Below are 23,423 nucleotides of genomic sequence, written 5' to 3'. Positions count from 1 at the left end.
AAGAAAACCAGTGATTTCTGACTGTTACATAATCGTCTTTCTGTGTTCAGATAGAACAACAACCGGTCTGTACTTCCCCACAGGCCTCGTTCAGACGACTGCACCCAAACACAACACACAGAATGACATGTTGGTGGGAGGCGGCTTTGATTTCTTATTATAGAGATAGAACCATAGAAATCAGGAAGTTTCATTTCAATGACTGTTACATAATCGTAGTATTCTGTGTGCCTACACAGATAGAACCATAGAGAAAGACAGGAAATGTCCTGGTGTTTTGACTGTTACATAATCGTAGTATTCTGTGTGCCTACACAGATAGAACCATAGAGAAAGACAGGAAATGTCCTGGTGTTTTGACTGTTACATAATCGTAGTATTCTGTGTGCCTACACAGATAGAACCATAGAGAAAGACAGGAAATGTCCTGGTGTTTTGGTTGCATCCCAAATCCCTATTCCCTTTATAGTGCACTACTTTTGACCAGGGCCCGTACACTCTTGGGGGAAAAAAGGTGCTATCTAGAACCGAAAAGGGTTCTTCGGCTGTCCCCCTAGGAGAACCCTTTTAAATAATTATTTTTGGTTCCATGTAGAACCCTTTTTGGTTCCAGGTAGAACCCTTTCCACAGAGGGGTTCTACATGGAACCCAAAAGAGTTCCACCTGGAACCAAAAAGGGTTCTCCTATGATGTGTAGGGTGGGAATGTTGCATCCCTAGACCCTACTGAGTGTAGTCTACCTCCTCAGAGTTGTCCCCTTCCAGCCCCAACACGTGTGGGAAAACGGGCAGGTCTGGAAGGGGACATTGAAGTGCCCCCTCAATTTGATCCATTTATCAGGGTTCTCACAAGGTGAGTGAGGTGCTTAAAGTACTTGATTTTAGCACTCTGACATTCAGGTACTGGATTACCTTGAAAGTCTGATATTTTCTCACGTCGGTACTTGAAAAGTACTTGAATTAAAAATGAGAGGAGAGCAGATACGGATCAAATATATGTTTAATGGAAAATATTAGAAAAATGGATTGGTCAAGCGAATGAATTTCCAGGCAGACAACCAAGCTGTATTTCCTCATGTGTTTGGTGCTGTGGTTGCCAGGCGAGCTCATTCCACACACACTGCCACTCAGCCAGGTACAGAACTGACTGATTAGGAGCCGCCAAAACATCACATCCATAGCTAAAATGCTGGGCAAATGATTACATATGAACATTTGTGCGTATGGAACATTTCTGGGATCTTTTATTTCAGCTCATGAAACATGGGACCAATACTTTACACGTCGACATTATGTCACATTTCTCTGCAACAACGTCCAGAGTTTTTTTGGGGGCCAATCGCCTCATTTATGGTGGCGCCCGCGATATTCCGTGCTCCTCGTTCTGGTGACCGTTCTCCCGACCGGTGACACTAAAGCTGCCGGTCGGAAGCAAGATGCTTTTCTGTAGCTATTAAGGAATAGATTCCCAAATGTCCAATAAAAACACAGTCATTAAGCTGGAATTGTGTAGTAATGTGAATGGGACATGTGTTCACCAGTAGACATGTCCCAGAACTCTGCTCATCGCTACTCATATTACAACTCTGCTCATCGCTACTCATATTACAACTCTGCTCATCACTACTCATATAACAACTCTGCTCATCACTACTCATATAACAACTCTGCTCATCACTACTCATATTACAACTCTGCTCATCACTACTCATATTACAACTCTGCTCATCACTACTCATATTACAACTCTGCTCATCACTACTCATATTACAACTCTGCTCATCACTACTCATATAACAACTCTGCTCATCGCTACTCATATAACAACTCTGCTCATCACTACTCTTATAACAACTATCACTACTCATATTACAACTCTGCTCATCGCTACTCATATTACAACTCTGCTCATCACTACTCATATAACAACTCTGCTCATCGCTACTCATTCACTACTCATATTACAACTCTGCTCATCACTACTCATATTACAACTCTGCTCATCACTACTCATATTACAACTCTGCTCATCACTACTCATATTACAACTCTGCTCATCACTACTCATATTACAACTCTGCTCATCACTACTCATATTACAACTCTGCTCATCACTACTCATATTACAACTCTGCTCATCACTACTCTGCTCATATCATATACAACTCTGCTCATCACTACTCATATTACAACTCTGCTCATCGCTACTCATATTACAACTCTGCTCATCACTACTCATATAACAACTCTGCTCATCACTACTCATATAACAACTCTGCTCATCACTACTCATATTACAACTCTGCTCATCACTACTCATATAACAACTCATCTGCTCATCACTACTCATATTACAACTCTGCTCATCACTACTCATATTACAACTCTGCTCATCACTACTCATATTACAACTCTGCTCATCACTACTCATATTACAACTCTGCTCATCACTACTCATATTACAACTCTGCTCATGCTCTCATCAACTCTGCTCATCACTACTCATATTACAACTCTGCTCATCACTACTCATATTACAACTCTGCTCATCACTACTCATATTACAACTCTGCTCATCACTACTCTTATAACAACTCTGCTCATCGCTACTCTTATAACAACTCTGCTCATCGCTACTCTTATAACAACTCTGCTCATCGCTACTCTTATAACAACTCTGCTCATCACTACTCATATTACAACTCTGCTCATCGCTACTCTTATAACAACTCTGCTCATCACTACTCTTATAACAACTCTGCTCATCACTACTCTTATAACAACTCTGCTCATCACTACTCATATTACAACTCTGCTCATCGCTACTCTTATAACAACTCTGCTCATCACTACTCATATTACAACTCTGCTCATCACTACTCATCATACTCATATTACAACTCTGCTCACAACTCTGCTCATCACTACTCATATTACAACTCTGCTCATCACTACTCATATTACAACTCTGCTCATCACTACTCATATTACAACTCTGCTCATCACTACTCATATTACAACTCTGCTCATCGCTACTCATATTACAACTCTGCTCATCGCTACTCATATTACAACTCTGCTCATTACAATTACAACTCTGCTCATCACTACTCATATTACAACTCTGCTCATCACTACTCATATTACAACTCTGCTCATCACTACTCAAATTACAACATCATCAGGCCTGACTTACCACTCATGTATGTAGTAAGCAAGTAGTGAAACAAAGTATTATTGAGTAGAACTTGTAAGGTAGTGATGAATACTAAGATCGTTTTTTTTTTCTCTCATGAGGTCGTGGCAATATACTGCCATCTGGTGGCGACTAGAAACAATGGCATAATATGAACAATTACAAATATATTTAAAACATATATATATATATTATTTCACCTTTATTTAACCAGGTAGGCTAGTTGAGAACAAGTTCTCATTTACAACTGCGTCCTTGAAAATAAATATTAGTTATTGAAAAAGTACTTGAAAGTCCTTGAATCTGACTTGCTACTGTCTGTACGAACCCTGATTTATGGGATAAGAATATACAGGAAAAAAGTATATGTTTTACAGTGACGGTTGGTGCCGTTTGAGATTAGGGAGGATGATTTATTTATTTTAACATGGCCTTATTTCTATTACAGCATATTGGATGATTCTCATTCATATTCCATTCACCCAGCTCAATGTAACATGGATAGGTTTAGGCTACTACATGATACTGTAATGTTCCCTGTACCCATCATGATGTTGATACAACCTAGACTATGAATAAAAGTTTACAACATAGGTGCACAGGTAGAGAGAAATTTTAGTAATCAAGGTGACACATTCTGCCTGCAACACTCTTGCCTGCGTCTAGCTGATCTAGGGTTTAGTCATTAGTCCAACAGTTGCAAACAAGAGTTTCTATTGGACAAATTCAGGTATGTTTATCCCTGTTTCATTTGCTTTAGTTTAAGAAACGTTTTTCAACGCAATGAATACACCACTGATCACACGCAAACACAGTTCGCTTTCATAGCAGCCACATACAAGCAGCTCGTTGTATATATAATTCCTTCTTACATCTATCTACTTGCTCTTCTCCTCTCAACTTCTCCCTTCGCTTGTGGACTTCAGTGCACAACACATCAGCTGTGTGTGACCAGACAAAAAAAAAACATTTCCAAGCTAAACCTTCATATCATGACCGCTAGCCGCTGCACACAGCATACATTGTTGTCCGTCATAGTTGGCTAGAAGTACTCAAACTAACGCATTAGTAAACCCGCTACAATCATACAGTACAGTGTACAGTCAGCAGCAAGCAGTTTAGCAATAAATTAATAAAACAAAATGTTTACTTTGACTTGGAAGAGTTCCAGTGTTGGATAACCATAGCCAGCTAGCTAACATAGCATCCCTCTCTGTTGGATAGCCATAGCCAGCTAGCTAACATAGCATCCCTCTCTGTTGGATAACCATAGCCAGCTAGCTAACATAGCATCCCTCTCTGTTGGATAACCATAGCCAGCTAGCTAACATAGCATCAATCTCTGTTGGATAACCATAGCCAGCTAGCTAACATAGCATCCCTCTCTGTTTGAGCTGGGTGTTTGAGTAGGCTAAACTAGCTAGCTGCATACGCTAGCTGAGTACGTGAAAGTGAAAAAATATACTACGAAATATACAGAGCTATCTCTCTCTCTCACTCTCTCTCTCTCTCTTGCTTCTCATTAAATCTGGGAAAAAATATGTTTTGAAGAAATTAAGTTTGTTCAAAACTGTTAAACTATTGTCTTTCTCTTTGAGTCAACTACTCGCCACATTTAATGCACTGCAGTGCTAGCTAGCTGTAGCTTATGCTTTCAGTACTAGATTCATCATGTTCGGCACTGCAGTGCTAGCTAGCTGTAGCTTATGCTTTCAGTACTAGATTCATCATGGTATGCACTGCAGTGCTAGCTAGCTGTAGCTTATGCTTTCAGTACTAGATTCATCATGTTATGCACTGCAGTGCTAGCTAGCTGTAACTTAGGCTTTCAGTACTAGATTCATTCTCTGATCTTTTGATTGGGTGGACAACATGTCAGTTCATGCTGCAAGAGCTCTGATAGGTTGGAGGACATCCTCCGGAAGTTGTCATAATTGATGTGTAAGTCTATGGAAGGGGGTAAGAACCATGAGCCTCCTAGGTTTTGTATTGAAGTCAATGTACCCAGAGGAGGGTTGAAGCTAGTTGTCCTCCTGCTACACCATGGTTCTACCCTACAGAGTGCTTCTGAGGCTACTGTACACCTTCATTGCAACACAGTGTGTTTTAATCAATTATTTGGTGATGTGATTATATTTAGCATAGTTTTATCTAAAAAATAATAACTTTTTTAGCGTATCACTATTTACATTTTTATGAAATTCAGTGAGGAGGATTGTCCTCCCCTTCCTCCTCTGAGGAGCCTCCACTGATAAAATATTATTTTACACAGAACTAATTTAAAGATGGCTCTGCTCCCACACACCGTCTTCTGAATGAGAGACCTGACGCTACCATGATTATCCATGACCGTGGAGGTATTCACATATATTGGATGGGGCTCCCGATTGGTGCAGCGGTCTAAGGCACTGCATCTCAGTGCCGTGATTGGGCAGACACCCTGGTTCAAATCCAGGCTGTTTTGGATCACAACCGGATGCCGTGATTGGGCAGCGCACAAAAGATTTTCACTGGCCGAGCGTCAGCCCGGTTTGGCCAGGGGATTTTTGAAGGCACGTAGGCTCGCTTATATGGCTTGTAAATAAGAATTTGTTCTAAACTGACTTGCCTAGTTAAATAAAGATGTATGTATAAGTGTTCAGAAACATATTCTATTCTTATTTACAATAAAAGTGACTCAAATTACCATTCATTTCTGAAAGTTAATCTGAAGCACAACCAAAGCAAACTACAAATGCATCCACATAGTGTGTAGAGTCACAAGCTTGATGTTGTCATTGTGTGCTAAGAATATGGGACCAAACACTAAACTTTTACCAAAATGTTATACACTATAATAACATATGTCCAAATACTTATTCATACTTATTCATTTGCATTAATTTCTAAATGGTAAAACAGATATGTATGAAAATCTCCCCCGTCTCCCCGTCGTCTCACTCTCCCCTCCCCCCTTCTCCCTCGTCTCACTCTCCCCTCCCCGTCTCCCCTCGTCTCACTCTCCCCTCACTCCCCCATCCCCCTCCCCTCCCTCGTCTCCCCTATCTCCCCTCCCCTCCCCCCCGTCTCCCCCTCCCCCCGTCTCCCTCTCACTCTCCCTCTCATCTCTCCCCTCCCCCCGTCTCCCCTCCCTCGTCTCCCTAGTCTCACTCTCCCCGTCTCCCCCTCCCCCGTCTCCCCTCCCTCGTCTCCCCTCACTCTCCCCTCCCCCCATCCCCCTCCCCTTCCCCCCGTCTCCCCCCCCCGTCTCCCCTCGTCTCAACCAAACCAGCTGGATACTAAGCTATTCTTCAGTTAGCTGTGTGAACTGTGGCTATAATCTCCCTGGTCAAGGTCTTTTAGTCGTCAGTCAAAACGGACAAAATGGTTTCAAATCTAGTCAATCTACATGCAGCTCCCTGCTGAGCAGAGATGGGATGTTTTTAAAGGCTTGACGTTGACTTTGACCTCTACGCTGTGCCTCTAAGTCTGTCTGCATTTCATCCCAGTTGTAGGCGTTGCATTTGGATATCTGAGGCACCCATTTCATTTATAATGTCCAGGAAAATCCCCCCAGAAATCTGAAATGTCAGGCAAAAAATGATCCTATGTTAATTGATCTCCCTGCTGAGAGGTGCTGTGTCTGTGGACGTAGTTTAATGAGATCCAAGTCAAAGTGATGAAGACTAGAGCTGCCAAGCTGTGAAAAGGTATGACATTCGGGCCAATAATGTAGTTGCTTTTTGAAGTGATGTATATTTTCTTACGTTTTACTGTTTCTGAGCTCAACGTCAAGACGCCTATCAAAGAGAACGAGTCTAACAAGAGGAATAACTTTCACAGTTTTTTTTCTTCATATTGGAGCATAGATTAGCATTGTGGAGACTGAGTCTTCTTAGGCCTCCCCTCTGAGACTGGTTCCTCTCTAGTTTGTCCTGGCCACTGTGCTTTTGTTTCTGCTTGCTCTTAGGGTTTAGGCTGGGTTACTGTAAAAGGGTTAGGGTTTAGGCTGAGTTACTGTAGAAGGGTTTAGGCTGAGTTACGGTAGAAGGGTTTAGGCTGAGGTTACTGTAAAAGGGTTTAGGCTGAGGTTACTGTAAAAGGGTTAGGGTTTAGGCTGGGGTTACTGTGAAAGGGTTAGGGCTTAGGCTGAGTTACTGTAGAAGGGTTTAGGCTGGGTTACTGTAAAAGGGTTTAGGCTGAGGTTACTGTAAAAGGGTTAGGGTTTAGGCTGGGTTACTGTAAAAGGGTTAGGGGTTAGGCTGAGGTTACTGTAAAAGGGTTTAGGCTGAGGTTACTGTGAAAGGGTTAGGGTTTAGGCTGAGGTTACTGTAAAAGGGTTAGGGTTTAGGCTGGGTTACTGTAAAAGGGTTAGGGTTTAGGCTGGGTTACTGTAAAAGGGTTCGGGTTTAGGCTGAGGTTACTGTAAAAGGGTTAGGGTTTAGGCTGAGGTTACTGTGAAAGGGTTAGGGTTTAGGCTGGGTTACTGTAAAAGGGTTTAGGCTGAGGTTACTGTAAAAGGGTTAGGGTTTAGGCTGAGGTTACTGTAAAAGGGTTAGGGTTTAGGCTGAGGTTACTGTGAAAGGGTTAGGGTTTAGGCTGAGTTACTGTAAAGGGTTAGGGTTTAGGCTGGGTTACTGTGAAAGGGTTAGGGTTTAGGCTGAGGTTACTGTAAAAGGGTTAGGGTTTAGGCTAGGTTACTGTAAAAGGGTTAGGGTTTAGGCTGAGGTTACTGTGAAAGGGTTAGGGTTTAGGCTGAGGTTACTGTAAACGGGTTATGGTTTAGGCTGAGGTTACTGTAAAAGGGTTAGGGTTTAGGCTGAGTTACTGTAAAGGGTTAGGGTTTAGGCTGGGTTACTGTGAAATGGTTATGGTTTAGGCTGAGGTTACTGTGAAAGGGTTATGGTTTAGGCTGAGGTTACTGTAAAAGGGTTAGGGTTTAGGCTAGGTTACTGTAAAAGGGTTAGGGTTTAGGCTGAGGTTACTGTAAAATGGTTAGGGTTTAGGCTGGGTTACTGTAAAAGGGTTAGGGTTTAGGCTGAGGTTACTGTGAAAGGGTTAGGGTTTAGGCTGGGTTACTGTAAAAGGGTTAGGGTTTAGGCTAGGTTACTGTAAAAGGGTTAGGGTTTAGGCTGAGGTTACTGTAAAATGGTTAGGGTTTAGGCTGGGTTACTGTAAAAGCTCAGCTGATGTAAAAAGGGCTATATAAATACATTGATTTATTGAATGAATGATTGAGTATCCCTTGTCCCCCTGCAGCCCCTGACATCTCTGTCCCTGGCTGACTCTAAGCTGAAGACGGACCTGACCATTGTGCTGAATGCTCTGGGCAGCAACACCAGTCTGACCAGGGTGGATATCAGTGGGAACGCCATGGGGACATGGGGGCTAAGATGCTGGCCAGGCCCTGCAGATCAACAGCAAACTAAGGTGAAGAGGACTGTCTCAGTTTGTCTTAGGTTGAAGTGTTACTGTAAAACAAGACAGTGGGATGGTTTGGAGAGGAGAGGACTGTCTCAGTTTGTCTCTCTGTTAAAGTGTGTTACCGTAGAAACAAGACAGTGGGATGGTTTGGAGAGGAGAGGACTGTCTCAGTTTGTCTCTCTGTTTAAGTGTGTTACCGTAGAAACAAGACAGTGGGATGGTTTGGAGAGGAGAGGACTGTCTCAGTTTGTCTCTCTGTTAAAGTGTGTTACCGTAGAAACAAGACAGTGGGATGGTTTGGAGAGGAGAGGACTGTCTCAGTTTGTCTCTCTGTTAAAGTGTGTTACCGTAGAAACAAGACAGTGGGATGGTTTGGAGAGGAGAGGACTGTCTCAGTTTGTCTCTCTGTTAAAGTGTGTTACCGTAGAAACAAGACAGTGGGATGGTTTGGAGAGGAGAGGACTGTCTCAGTTTGTCTCTCTGTTAAAGTGTGTTACCGTAGAAACAAGACAGTGGGATGGTTTGGAGAGGAGAGGACTGTCTCAGTTTGTCTCTCTGTTAAAGTGTGTTACCGTAGAAACAAGACAGTGGGATGGTTTGGAGAGGAGAGGACTGTCTCAGTTTGTCTCTCTGTTAAAGTGTGTTACCGTAGAAACAAGACAGTGGGATGGTTTGGAGAGGAGAGGACTGTCTCTCAGTTTGTCTCTCTGTTAAAGTGCTTACCGTAGAAACAAGACAGTGGGATGGTTTGGAGAGGAGAGGACTGTCTCAGTTTGTCTCTCTGTTAAAGTGTGTTACCGTAGAAACAAGACAGTGGGATGGTTTGGAGAGGAGAGGACTGTCTCAGTTTGTCTCTCTGTTAAAGTGTGTTACCGTAGAAACAAGACAGTGGGATGGTTTGGAGAGGAGAGGACTGTCTCAGTTTGTCTCTCTGTTAAAGTGTGTTACCGTAGAAACAAGACAGTGGGATGGTTTGGAGAGGAGAGGACTGTCTCAGTTTGTCTCTCTGTTAAAGTGTGTTACCGTAGAAACAAGACAGTGGGATGGTTTGGAGAGGAGAGGACTGTCTCAGTTTGTCTCTCTGTTAAAGTGTGTTACCGTAGAAACAAGACAGTGGGATGGTTTGGAGAGGAGAGGACTGTCTCAGTTTGTCTCTCTGTTAAAGTGTGTTACCGTAGAAACAAGACAGTGGGATGGTTTGGAGAGGAGAGGACTGTCTCAGATGGTTTGGTATGTGAATGATGATTCTGATCTGTTTCACCAGGACGGTGATCTGGGATAAGAACAACATCAGTCCTCAAGGTCTTCAGGATGTAGCAGCTGCTCTGGAGAAGTGAGTAGCAATGGGATTCTGTGTGTGTGTGTGTGTGTGTGTGTGTGTGTGTGTGTGTGTGTGTGTGTGTGTGTGTGTGTGTGTGTGTGTGTGTGTGTGTGTGTGTGTGTGTGTGTGTGTGTGTGTGTGTGTGTGTGTGTGTGTGTGTGTCTGTAAGCTGTAACAGGAAGGATGTAGCAGTCAAATAAGTATGTCTCGAGGAGGAGAGGAGGAAGGGGGAGGAGGAGAGGAGGAAGGGGGAGGATGGAAGAGCCTCTGGAAAGAGATGTCAGAGAGGGGCAGGCAGGCAGCCTAGTACCCTAGTGAATATGACCAGAGGACCAATGGAGATCTAGCTAGTACTGTAGTGAATATGACCAGAGGACCAATGGAGATCTAGCTAGTACCGTAGTGAATATGACCAGAGGACCAATGGAGATCTAGCTAGTACTGTAGTGAATATGACCAGAGGACCAATGGAGATCTAGCTAGTACTGTAGTGAATATGACCAGAGGACCAATGGAGATCTAGCTAGTACTGTAGTGAATATGACCAATGGAGATCTAGCTAGTACCGTAGTGAATATGACCAGAGGACCAATGGAGATCTAGTTAGTACTGTAGTGAATATGACCAATGGAGATCTAGCTAGTACTGTAGTGAATATGACCAATGGAGATCTAGCTAGTACTGTAGTGAATATGACCAGAGGACCAATGGAGATCTAACTAGTACTGTAGTGAATATGACCAATGGAGATCTAACTAGTACTGTAGTGAATATGACCAATGGAGATCTAGTTAGTACTGTAGTGAATATGACCAGAGGACCAATGGAGATCTAACTAGTACTGTAGTGAATATGACCAATGGAGATCTAGCTAGTACTGTAGTGAATATGACCAATGGAGATCTAACTAGTACTGTAGTGAATATGACCAGAGGACCAATGGAGATCTAGCTAGTACTGTAGTGAATATGACCAATGGAGATCTAGCTAGTACTGTAGTGAATATGACCAATGGAGATCTAACTAGTACTGTAGTGAATATGACCAATGGAGATCTAACTAGTACTGTAGTGAATATGACCAATGGAGATCTAGCTAGTACTGTAGTGAATATGACCAATGGAGATCTAGCTAGTACTGTAGTGAATATGACCAGAGGACCAATGGAGATCTAGCTAGTACTGTAGTGAATATGACCAATGGAGATCTAGCTAGTACTGTAGTGAATATGACCAATGGAGATCTAGCTAGTACTGTAGTGAATATGACCAATGGAGATCTAGCTAGTACTGTAGTGAATATGACCAGAGGACCAATGGAGATCTAGCTAGTACTGTAGTGAATATGACCAGAGGACCAATGGAGATCTAGCTAGTACTGTAGTGAATATGACCAATGGAGATCTAGCTAGTACTGTAGTGAATATGACCAATGGAGATCTAGCTAGTACTGTAGTGAATATGACCAATGGAGATCTAGCTAGTACCGTAGTGAATATGACCAATGGAGATCTAGCTAGTACTGTAGTGAATATGACCAATGGAGATCTAGCTAGTACCGTAGTGAATATGACCAGAGGACCAATGGAGATCTAGTTAGTACTGTAGTGAATATGACCAATGGAGATCTAGCTAGTACTGTAGTGAATATGACCAGAGGACCAATGGAGATCTAGCTAGTACTGTAGTGAATATGACCAGAGGACCAATGGACATCTAGCTAGTACTGTAGTGAATATGACCAATGGAGATCTAGCTAGTACCGTAGTGAATATGACCAGAGGACCAATGGAGATCTAGTTAGTACTGTAGTGAATATGACCAATGGAGATCTAGCTAGTACCGTAGTGAATATGACCAGAGGACCAATGGAGATCTAGCTAGTACTGTAGTGAATATGACCAGAGGACCAATGGAGATCTAGCTAGTACTGTAGTGAATATGACCAGAGGACCAATGGAGATCTAGCTAGTACTGTAGTGAATATGACCAGAGGACCAATGGACATCTAGCTAGTACTGTAGTGAATATGACCAGAGGACCAATGGAGATCTAGCTAGTACCGTAGTGAATATGACCAGAGGACCAATGGAGATCTAGCTAGTACCGTAGTGAATATGACCAGAGGACCAATGGAGATCTAGCTAGTACTGTAGTGAATATGACCAGAGGACCAATGGAGATCTAGCTAGTACTGTAGTGAATATGACCAGAGGACCAATGGAGATCTAGCTAGTACTGTAGTGAATATGACCAGAGGACCAATGGACATCTAGCTAGTACTGTAGTGAATATGACCAGAGGACCAATGGAGATCTAGCTAGTACTGTAGTGAATATGACCAGAGGACCAATGGAGATCTAGCTAGTACCGTAGTGAATATGACCAGAGGACCAATGGAGATCTAGCTAGTACTGTAGTGAATATGACCAGAGGACCAATGGAGATCTAGCTAGTACTGTAGTGAATATGACCAGAGGACCAATGGAGATCTAGCTAGTACTGTAGTGAATATGACCAGAGGACCAATGGACATCTAGCTAGTACTGTAGTGAATATGACCAATGGAGATCTAGCTAGTACCGTAGTGAATATGACCAGAGGACCAATGGAGATCTAACCACTAGGCGACCTGCCATCCCTCCACTCTAACCACTAGGCTACCTGCCGTCCCTACACTCTAACCACTAGGCTACCTGCCGTCCCTACACTCTAACCACTAGGCTACCTGCCGTCCCTACACTCTAACCACTAGGCTACCTGCCGTCCCTACACTCTAACCACTAGGCTGCCTGCCGTCCCTCCACTCTAACCACTAGGCTACCTGCCGTCCCTACACTCTAACCACTAGGCTACCTGCCGTCCCTTCACTCTAACCACTAGGCTACCTGCCGTCCCTACACTCTAACCACTAGGCCACCTGCCGCCCCTCCACTCTAACCACTAGGCTACATGCCGTCCCTTCACTCTAACCACTAGGCTACCTGCCGTCCCTACACTCTAACCACTAGGCTACCTGCCGTCCCTTCACTCTAACCACTAGGCTACCTGCCGTCCCTCCACTCTAACCACTAGGCTACCTGCCGCCCCTACACTCTAACCACTAGGCTACCTGCCGCCCCTACACTCTAACCACTAGGCTACCTGCCGTCCCTCCACTCTAACCACTAGGCTACCTGCCGCCCCTACACTCTAACCACTAGGCTACCTGCCGTCCCTTCACTCTAACCACTAGGCTACCTGCCGCCCCTCCACTCTAACCACTAGGCTACCTGCCGTCCCTACACTCTAACTACTAGGCTACCTGCCGTCCCTACACTCTAACCACTAGGCTACCTGCCGTCCCTCCACTCTAACCACTAGGCTACCTGCCACCCCTCCACTCTAACCACTAGGCTACCTGCCGTCCCTACACTCTAACCACTAGGCTACCTGCCGTCCCTTCACTCTAACCACTAGGCTACCTGCCGCCCCTCCACTCTAACCACTAGGCTACCTGCCGTCCCTACACTCTAACTACTAGGCTACCTGCCGTCCCTACACTCTAACCACTAGGCTACCTGCCGTCCCTCCACTCTAACCACTAGGCTACCTGCCACCCTCCACTCTAACCACTAGGCTACCTGCCGTCCCTACACTCTAACCACTAGGCTACCTGCCGTCCCTACACTCTAACCACTAGGCTACCTGCCGCCCCTACACTCTAACCACTAGGCTACCTGCCGTCCCTTCACTCTAACCACTAGGCTACCTGCCGCCCCTCCACTCTAACCACTAGGCTACCTGCCGTCCCTACACTCTAACTACTAGGCTACCTGCCGTCCTACACTCTAACCACTAGGCTACCTGCCGTCCCTCCACTCTAACCACTAGGCTACCTGCCACCCCTCCACTCTAACCACTAGGCTACCTGCCGTCCCTCCACTCTAACCACTAGGCTACCTGCCGTCCCTACACTCTAACCACTAGGCTACCTGCCGTCCCTACACTCTAACCACTAGGCTACCTGCCGCCCCTCCACTCTAACCACTAGGTTAACTGCCGCCCCTCCACTCTAACCACTAGGCTACCTGCCGCCCCTCCACTCTAACCACTAGGCTACCTGCCGCCCCTCCACTCTAACCACTAGGTTACCTGCCGCCCCTTCAATCTAACCACTACTGTGGTGAATTATTATGACCAGAAACACTTCCAGAATACAAATGATGATACAGCAGGCTGCTGTGGTGAGGAGAGAAAACAGTGTGGTTATTGTGTACCTCTCTGCTCTGCTTGGCTCTGGGCCTGCTGTTCATCCCTGTAAGCACAGACAGGGTGGAGGGGGAGAGAGGGAGGGTTAGCAGAGAGACAGAGAGGTAGAGGAGGGGGGAGGAAAAGAGAGAGTGGAGGGTGCAGCAGGAGAGAAATAGGAAAGAGAGAGAAGAAAGAGGGTGGGGGAGAGAGAAGAGAGAGAGAGAGAGAGAGAGTGGGGAGAGAGAGAGAGAGAGAGAGGGTGGGGAGAGAGAGAGAGAGAGAGAGGGTGGGGGAGAGAAGAGAGAGAGAGGGGTGGTGGGGAGAGAGAGAGAGAGAGAGAGGGTGGGGAAGAGAGAAGAGAGAGAGGGGTGGGGAGAGAGAAGAGAGAGAGAGGGTGGGGGAGAGAGAGAGAGAAGAGAGAGGGTGGGGAGAGAGAAGAGAGAGAGAGAGAGAGAGAGAGAGGGGGTGGGGGAGAGAGAAGAGAGAGAGAGGGTGGGGAGAGAGAAGAGAGAGAGAGGGTGGGGGAGAGAGAAGAGAGAGGGTGGGGGAGAGAAGAGAGAGAGAGGGTGGGGAGAGAGAAGAGAGAGAGAGGGTGGGGAGAGAGAAGAGAGAGAAGAGGGTGGGGGAGAGAGAGAGAGAAGAGAGAGGGTGGGGGAGAGAGAAGAGAGAGAGAGGGTGGGGAGAGAGAGAGAGAAGAGAGAGGGTGGGGGAGAGAGAAGAGAGAGAGGGTGGGGGAATGGCAGACAAGCACCATGTGATTGGCTGTCTATGAATTTAGAGCTGAATGATATTAGAATCCACTCAGTCATGAGTGTCTGGGCAGTTTCTTTGTTTCATCCTCATTTAAATAGAATCTACATTCTGTAATTGCTGCATAACAATAAACGTTGGCTGGCTGGATGCTTAACTAGCGCCCTGTGAGGAATCTGGGAGGCTGGATGCTTAACTAGCGCCCTGTGAGGAATCTGGGAGGCTGGATGCTTAACTAGCGCCCTGTGAGGAATCTGGGAGGCTGGATGCTTAACTAGCGCCCTGTGAGGAATCTGGGAGGCTGGATGCTTAACTAGCGCCCTGTGAGGAATCTGGGAGGCTGGATGCTTAACTAGCGCCCTGTGAGGAATCTGGGAGGCTGGATGCTTAACTAGCGCCCTGTGAGGCTGGATGCTTAACTAGCGCCCTGTGAGGAATCTGGGAGGCTGGATGCTTAACTAGCGCCCTGTGAGGAATCTGGGAGGCTGGATGCTTAACTAGCGCCCTGTGAGGAATCTGGGAGGCTGGATGCTTAACTAGCGCCCTGTGAGGAATATGGGAGGCTGGATGCTTAACTAGCGCCCTGTGAGGAATCTGGGAGGCTGGATGCTTAACTAGCGCCCTGTGAGGAATCTGGGAGGCTGGATGCTTAACTAGCGCCCTGTGAGGAATCTGGGAGGCTGGTTATTTGTAATTTGCTTTGTGATGAGGATGGATGTGGACCCTGTGGTACACATGGTGGAGAGGAGAGGGGAGAGAGATGGGGAGAGAGAGGGGAGAGGGTGAGAGAAGGAAGAGATGGAGAGAGGAGAGGGAGAAAGGGGAGAGGGAGAGAGAAGAGAGGAGAGATGGGGAGAGAAGAGAGAAGGGAAGAGGGAGAGAGAAGGAAGAGATGAGGAGAGGAGAGATGGGGTGAGAGAGAGGGGAGAGAGAAGGGAAGAGGGAGAGAGAAGGAAGAGATGGAGAGAGGAGAGATGGGGAGAGAGAAGGGAAGAGGGAGAGAGACGGAAGAGATGGAGAGAGAGAAGGGGAGAGAGAAGGAAGAGATGGGGAGAGAGAGGGGAGAGAGAAAGGGGAGAGGGAGAGATAAGGAAGAGATGGAGAGAGGAGAGGGAGGAAGGGGAGAGGGAGAGACAAGGGGAGAGATGGAGAGGGAGAAAGGGGAGAGGGAGAGACAAGGGGAGAGATGGAGAGAGGAGAGGAGAGATGGTGGGAGAGAGAGGGGAGATGGAGAGAGAAAGGGGAGCGGGAAAGAGAAGGAAGAGATGGAGAGAGGAGAGGGAGAAAGGGGAGAGGGAGAGACAAGGGGAGAGATGGAGAGAGGAGAGGGAGAAAGGGGAGAGGGAGAGACAAGGGGAGAGATGGAGAGAGGAGAGGGAGAAAGGGGAGAGGGAGAGACAAGGGGAGAGATGGAGAGAGGAGAGGGAGAAAGGGGAGAGGGAGAGACAAGGGGAGAGATGGAGAGAGGAGAGGAGAGATGGGGAGAGAGAGGGAGAAAGGGGAGAGAGAAGGGAAGAGATGGAGAGAGGGGAGAGGGAATGGGAGATATGGAGAGGGAGAGTGGGGAGAGGGAGAGAGAAGGGGAGATATGGAGAGAGAGAGGGAGAGTGGGGAGAGAGATGGAGAGGGAGAGAGAAGGGGAGAGATGGGGAGGGGAGATAGGGAGAGAGGGAGAGAGGGAAGAGGGAGAGAGGGAAGAGGGAGAGGGAGAGAGACCGTCACATACACATGGTTAGCAGATGTTAATGCGAGTGTAGTGAAATGCTTGTGTCTCTAGTTCTGACAGTGCAGTAATATCTTAGAAGTAATCTAACAATTCCACAACAACTACCTCATACACACAAATCTAAAGGGGTGAATGAGAATATGTACATGTAAGTATATGGATGAGCGATGGCCAAGTGTCATAAGCAATAGATGGTATAAAATACAGTATATACATGTGATGTAAGATATGTAAACATTATTAAAGTGCCATTATTTAGAGTGACTAGTGATCCATTTATTAAAGTGGCCAGTGATTGGGTCTCAATGTAGGCAGCAGCCTCTCTGTGCTAGTGATGGCTGTTTAACAGTCTGATGGCCTTGAGATAGAAGCTGTTTTTCAGTCTCTCGGTCCCAGCTTTGATGCACCTGTACTGACCTCGCCTTCTGGATGATAGTGGGGTGAACAGGCAGTGGCTCGGGTGGTTGTTGTCCTTGATGATCTTTATGGCCTTCCTGTGACATCGGGTGCTGTAGGTGTCCTGGAGAGCAGGTAGTTTGCCCCTGATGATGCGTTGTGCAGACCTCATCACCCTCTGGAGAGCCTTGTGGTTGAGGGCGGTGCAGTTGCCGTACCAGGCGGTGATACAGCCCGTCAGGATCCTCTCGATAGTGCATCCGTAAAAGTTTGTCAGGGTTTTGGGTGACAAGCCACATTTCTTCAGCCTCCTGAAGTTGAAGAGGCGCTGTTACGCCTTCTTCACCTCACTGTCAGTTACAATAAATGCATCCTCAGGATATATGGTTTCCAGTTTACATAGAGTCCAGGGAAGAGGGACTATAACTAAGAGATAACTGGCTATCTTTAGGTAAACACCCTGGGTTTACTAGAGAAGTGGCCATCTTTAGGTAAACTACTAGAGAAGTGGCCATCTTTAGGTAAACTACTAGAGAAGTGGCCATCTTTAGGTAAACTACTAGAGAAGTGGCCATCTTTAGGTAAACTACTAGAGAAGTGGCCATCTTTAGGTAAACTACTAGAGAAGTGGCCATCTTTAGGTAAACTACTAGAGAAGTGGCCATCTTTAGGTAAACTACTAGAGAAGTGGCCATCTTTAGGTAAACTACTAGAGAAGTGGCCATCTTTAGGTAAACTACTAGAGAAGTGGCCATCTTTAGGTAAACACCCTGGGTTTACTAGAGAAGTGGCCATCTTTAGGTAAACTACTAGAGAAGTGGCCATCTTTAGGTAAACTACTAGAGAAGTGGCCATCTTTAGGTAAACTACTAGAGAAGTGGCCATCTTTAGGTAAACTACCCAGAAGTGGCCATCTTTAGGTAAACTACTAGAGAAGTGGCCATCTTTAGGTAAACACCCTGGGTCTACTAGAGAAGTCTACTACTAAAGTATTTGCTTTAGTGACACACTGAGGCCTTTCTGACTACAGATGAAGAATGAATCTACCGTTGAGCTGCTTCACCTGAGAGACAGACACTCATCTCTCTCTCTCTCTCTCTCTCTCTCTCTCTCTCTCAGAGAAGACTCTCTCTCCAACTGCAGAGGATCAGTAACCTCACTTAACGATGTCAAGTCACAATCAATCAGGAGATGAAATGGCTTGTTTCAGATTGCTAAAATAATCACATTAGTTGAATCAGATACTGTGTTAGTTCATGACTGGCTTTTAAACCAATTCAGATTTCTATAACTAACTGGGTCATAATATCTGTTTAAATATGAATGACAATATCTGGTTAAATATGACTGGAATGAATAAGTACATTATACTATCTGTTTAAACTATGCTAAATTTATGAGACCGTCCATCTCCTTGACAGAAACTTCACGATCCGGTTCATGCCTATCCCCATCATCGATGCGTCTCAGGCTCTCAAAGCCAGCCCAGAGAAGACTGAGGACGCCCTGCTCAAGGTGAGTCAGTCTCTTAAAGCCCAGAGAAGACTGAGGACGCCCTGCTCAAGGTGAGTCAGTCTCTTAAAGCCCAGAGAAGACTGAGGACGCCCTGCTCAAGGTGAGTCAGTCTCTTAAAGCCCAGAGAAGACTGAGGACGCCCTGCTCAAGGTGAGTCAGTCTCTTAAAGCCCAGAGAAGACTGAGGACGCCCTGCTCAAGGTGAGTCAGACTCTTAAAGCCCAGAGAAGACTGAGGACGCCCTGCTGAAGGTGAGTCAGTCTCTTAAAGCCCAGAGAAGACTGAGGATGCCCTGCTCAAGATGAGTCAGTCTCTTAAAGCCCAGAGAAGACTGAGGATGCCCTGCTCAAGGTGAGTCAGACTCTTAAAGCCCAGAGAAGACTGAAGGTGAGGTGAGTCAGTCTCTTAAAGCCCAGAGAAGACTGAGGACACCCTGCTCAAGGTGAGTCAGACTCTTAAAGCCCAGAGAAGACTGAGGACACCCTGCTCAAGGTGAGTCAGACTCTTAAAGCCCAGAGAAGACTGAGGACGCCCTGCTCAAGGTGAGTCAGTCTCTTAAAGCCCAGAGAAGACTGAGGATGCCCTGCTCAAGGTGAGTCAGTCTCTTAAAGCCCAGAGAAGACTGAGGACACCCTGCTCAAGGTGAGTCAGACTCTTAAAGCCCAGAGAAGACTGAGGACACCCTGCTCAAGGTGAGTCAGACTCTTAAAGCCCAGAGAAGACTGAGGACGCCCTGCTCAAGGTGAGTCAGTCTCTTAAAGCCCAGAGAAGACTGAGGACGCCCTGCTCAAGGTGAGTCAGTCTCTTAAAGCCCAGAGAAGACTGAAGGTGAGTCAGACTCTTAAAGCCAGCCCAGAGAAGACTGAGGATGCCCTGCTCAAGGTGAGTCAGACTCTTAAAGCCCAGAGAAGACTGAGGACGCCCTGCTGAAGGTGAGCCAGACTCTTAAAGCCCAGAGAAGACTGAAGGTGAGTCAGACTCTTAAAGCCCAGAGAAGACTGAAGGTGAGTCAGACTCTTAAAGCCCAGAGAAGACTGAAGGTGAGTCAGACTCTTAAAGCCCAGAGAAGACTGAAGGTGAGTCAGACTCTTAAAGCCCAGAGAAGACTGAAGGTGAGTCAGACTCTTAAAGCCCAGAGAAGACTGAGGATGCCCTGCTCAAGGTGAGTCAGTCTCTTAAAGCCCAGAGAAGACTGAGGACGCCCTGCTCAAGGTGAGTCAGTCTCTTAAAGCCCAGAGAAGACTGAGGATGCCCTGCTGAAGGTGAGTCAGTCTCTTAAAGCCCAGAGAAGACTGAGGATGCCCTGCTGAAGGTGAGTCAGTCTCTTAAAGCCCAGAGAAGACTGAAGGTGAGTCAGACTCTTAAAGCCCAGAGAAGACTGAGGATGCCCTGCTGAAGGTGAGTCAGTCTCTTAAAGCCCAGAGAAGACTGAAGGTGAGTCAGACTCTTAAAGCCCAGAGAAGACTGAAGGTGAGTCAGACTCTTAAAGCCCAGAGAAGACTGAAGGTGAGTCAGACTCTTAAAGCCAGCCCAGAGAAGACTGAAGGTGAGTCAGACTCTTAAAGCCCAGAGAAGACTGAAGGTGAGTCAGACTCTTAAAGCCCAGAGAAGACTGAGGACGCCCTGCTCAAGGTGAGTCAGACTCTTAAAGCCCAGAGAAGACAGAAGGTGAGTCAGTCTCTTAAAGCCAGCCCAGAGAAGACAGAAGGTGAGTCAGTCTCTTAAAGCGAGCCCAGAGAAGACTGAAGGTGAGTCAGACTCTTAAAGCCCAGAGAAGACTGAAGGTGAGTCAGTCTCTTAAAGCCCAGAGAAGACTGAAGGTGAGTCAGACTCTTAAAGCCCAGAGAAGACTGAAGGTGAGTCAGACTCTTAAAGCCCAGAGAAGACTGAAGGTGAGTCAGACTCTTAAAGCCCAGAGAAGACTGAAGGTGAGTCAGACTCTTAAAGCCCAGAGAAGACTGAAGCTGAGTCAGTCTCTTAAAGCCCAGAGAAGACTGAAGGTGAGTCAGTCTCTTAAAGCCCAGAGAAGACTGAAGTTGAGTCAGACTCTTCAAACCTCTGAGGACCTGGTTGAACTATCAATCAATCAGATTATTTTTCCAATTGGGATTTGTTGTGTAGTCTGGGTACAAAAACAATTCTAACATATATATATTCACCTCACACACAAATACAATAACAAAATCTATGATTTATAACCATTTTGCTACTTGGATATCATTGCTATGACAAATGTCTGACAGAGTAATGCTCTCTGCTCTCTTCAGATTGAGAACTACTTGTTCCGGAACCATGAGACGCGTCAATACCTCCAGGAGCAGGCCTACCGTCTCCAACAGGGCATCGTTACCACCACCACTCAGCAGGTGACACACCACTCAACAGTATTTAAAAACACAGTACCATGTAAATACAGGAGCAGGCCTACCGTCTCCAACAGGGCATCGTTACCACCACCACTCAGCAGGTGACACACCACTCAACAGTATTTAAAAACACAGTACCATGTAAATACAGGAGCAGGCCTACCGTCTCCAACAGGGCATCGTTACCACCACCACTCAGCAGGTGACACACCACTCAACAGTATTTAAAAACACAGTACCATGTAAATACAGGAGCAGGCCTACCGTCTACAACAGGGCATCGTTACCACCACCACTCAGCAGGTGACACACAGCTCAACAGTATTTAAAAACACAGTACCATGTAAATACAGGAGCAGGCCTACCGGGGGTCCAACAGGGCATCGTTACCACCACCACTCAGCAGGTGACACACAGCTCAACAGTATTTAAAAACACAGTACCATGTAAATACAGCCGCAGAGGTCAGCGACGCGGGGGGGGTCAGCGACACGGGGGGGGGTCAGCGACACGGGGGGTCAGCGACGGGGGGTCATGCAGACACGGGGGGTCAGAAACACGGGGGTCAGCAACATGGGGGTCAGCAACATGGAGGGTCAGAAACACGGGGGGTCAGCAACACGGGGGGGTCAGCAACATGGGGGTCAGTAACATGGGGGTCAGTAACATGGGGGTCAGCAACATGGGGGTCAGTAACATGGGGGTCAGCAACATGGGGGGGTCAGCAACATGGGGGGGTCAGCAACATGGGAGGTCAGCGACATGGGGGTCAGCAACATGGGGGTCAGTAACATGGGGGTCAGCAACACGGGATCAGCGACACGGGGGTCAGCAACATGGGATCAGCGACACGGGGGTCAGCAACATGGGATCAGCGACACGGGGGTCAGCAACATGGGATCAGCGACACGGGGGTCAGCAACATGGGATCAGCGACACGGGGGTCATAGCTCGACTTGATTTTGTTGACTTGTTGAGCGTAGCATTGTGTTTCATCACCCCACTAACAGCCTGTAATCTCCCCTGACCACTGGTTAACACTGAGGTTGCTGCTGGAGGGACTGGTGCACTTCATAAAATAGATGGCATCATGAGGAAGGAAAATGATGTGGATATATTGAAGCAACATCTCAAAACATCAGTCAGGAAGTTAAAGCTCGGTGGGGTCTTCCTAATGGGCAATGACACCTAGCATACTTCCAATGACCCCTAGCATACTTCCAATGACCCCTAGCATACTTCCAATGACCCTAGCATACTTCCAATGACACCTAGCATACTTCCAATGACACCTAGCATACTTCCAAAGTTGTGGCAAAATGGCTTAAGGACAACAAAGTCAAGGTATTGAGTGGCCATCACAAAGCCCTGACCTCAATCCCATAGAACATTTGTGGACAGAACTAAAAAGCATGTCGGAGCAAGGAGGCCTACAAACCTGACTCAGTTACACCAGCTATGTGAGACACGATGCTTAGTGATTCATTTCATGGTGAAGATGAGACACGATTCTTAGTGATTCATTTCATGGTGAAGATGAGACATGATTCTTCGTGATTCATTTCATGGTGAAGATGAGACATGATTCTTAGTGATTCATTTCATGGTGTAGATGTGTGACGGTTTGTATTTCCTGTAATTTGAGAGGAGTGTGAAGAGATGGTATTGTCATCTGAAGATGATTGAAGATTGTCCTCAAGATGCTCTGAAGTCCAGTCTACTATTCCTCTCAGATTGTCTGTATTAGGTTTCACTGCTAGACAGGTAACTGCTTTGTTCCTGTCTCACACTCTTCTTCTTCTTCAGATGATTGACAGGATCTGTGTGAAAGTCCAGGACCATCTCAACTCCCTGAGGAACTCAGAGACAGACGTGGTCTTTCAGACGAAGAAGACGGCCTTAGAAAACCTGATGAAGGATGCCAGGAACTCCAAAACGGTGACTGGTCATTTTACTCTGGGCATTTAGTTAAGATCTAACCCATAATCCAACATTTTGAATGTTACAATACTTTTTCTAACCCTTTTCCTCTCCCCTCCTCTCCTCCTCCTGTCCTCTTCTTCCTCCTCCTCTCCCCTCTCTTCCTCCTCTCCCCTTCTTCCTCCTCTCCCCCTCCTCTCCTCCTCCTGTCCTCTCTTCCTTTCCTCATCTCTGAAGAGATGGTATCCTCTCCTCCTCCTGTCCTCTCCTCCTCCTGACCTCCTCTCCCCTCTCTTCCTCCTCCAGTCTTCTTCCTCCTCTCCCCTCTCTTCCTCCTGTCCACTCTCTTCCTCCTCCTCCTCCTCTCCCCCCTCTCTTCCCTGTCTCACACTTCCCTCTCTTCCCCTCTTCCCTCTCTCCTCCTCCTCCATCTCCCCTCCCTTCCTCCTCTCCTCCTTCTGTCCTCCCTCCCCTCTCTTCCTCCTCTCCTCCTCCTGTCCTCCTCTCCACTCAAGACGGGCTTCCTCCTCCTGAAGGATGCCTCCTCTTCCCCTGGTCATTTTCCTCATTTAGATCTCCCATCCTCCTCTCCCCCTCTC

The 23,423-nt window shown here is 46.6% G+C and overlaps 1 long non-coding RNA gene and 1 pseudogene across 8 annotated transcripts; both read left to right on the top strand.

The window, feature by feature from the left end:
* Nucleotides 1-23,423, top strand: part of LOC118381799 (F-actin-uncapping protein LRRC16A-like) — a 279,527-nt pseudogene that overhangs the window by 212,154 nt on the left and 43,950 nt on the right.
* LOC127928781 (uncharacterized) lies at nucleotides 19,554-20,564 on the top strand. Of its 8 annotated transcripts, none has more exons than XR_008132187.1 (3): nucleotides 19,554-19,578; nucleotides 20,121-20,170; nucleotides 20,539-20,564. It is a non-coding gene; the product is annotated as an uncharacterized LOC127928781 (long non-coding RNA). The 8 variants fall into 8 exon arrangements; XR_008132191.1 differs by lacking the exon at nucleotides 20,539-20,564 and adding an exon at nucleotides 20,323-20,348; XR_008132186.1 differs by lacking the exon at nucleotides 19,554-19,578 and adding an exon at nucleotides 19,590-19,614.

This window comes from Oncorhynchus keta, unplaced genomic scaffold (genome assembly GCF_023373465.1).
Source record: "Oncorhynchus keta strain PuntledgeMale-10-30-2019 unplaced genomic scaffold, Oket_V2 Un_scaffold_3956_pilon_pilon, whole genome shotgun sequence".
NCBI lineage: Eukaryota > Metazoa > Chordata > Actinopteri > Salmoniformes > Salmonidae > Oncorhynchus > Oncorhynchus keta.
Note: the sequence above shows the minus strand (reverse complement) of the source record. Positions and strands in the feature narration are given on the sequence as shown.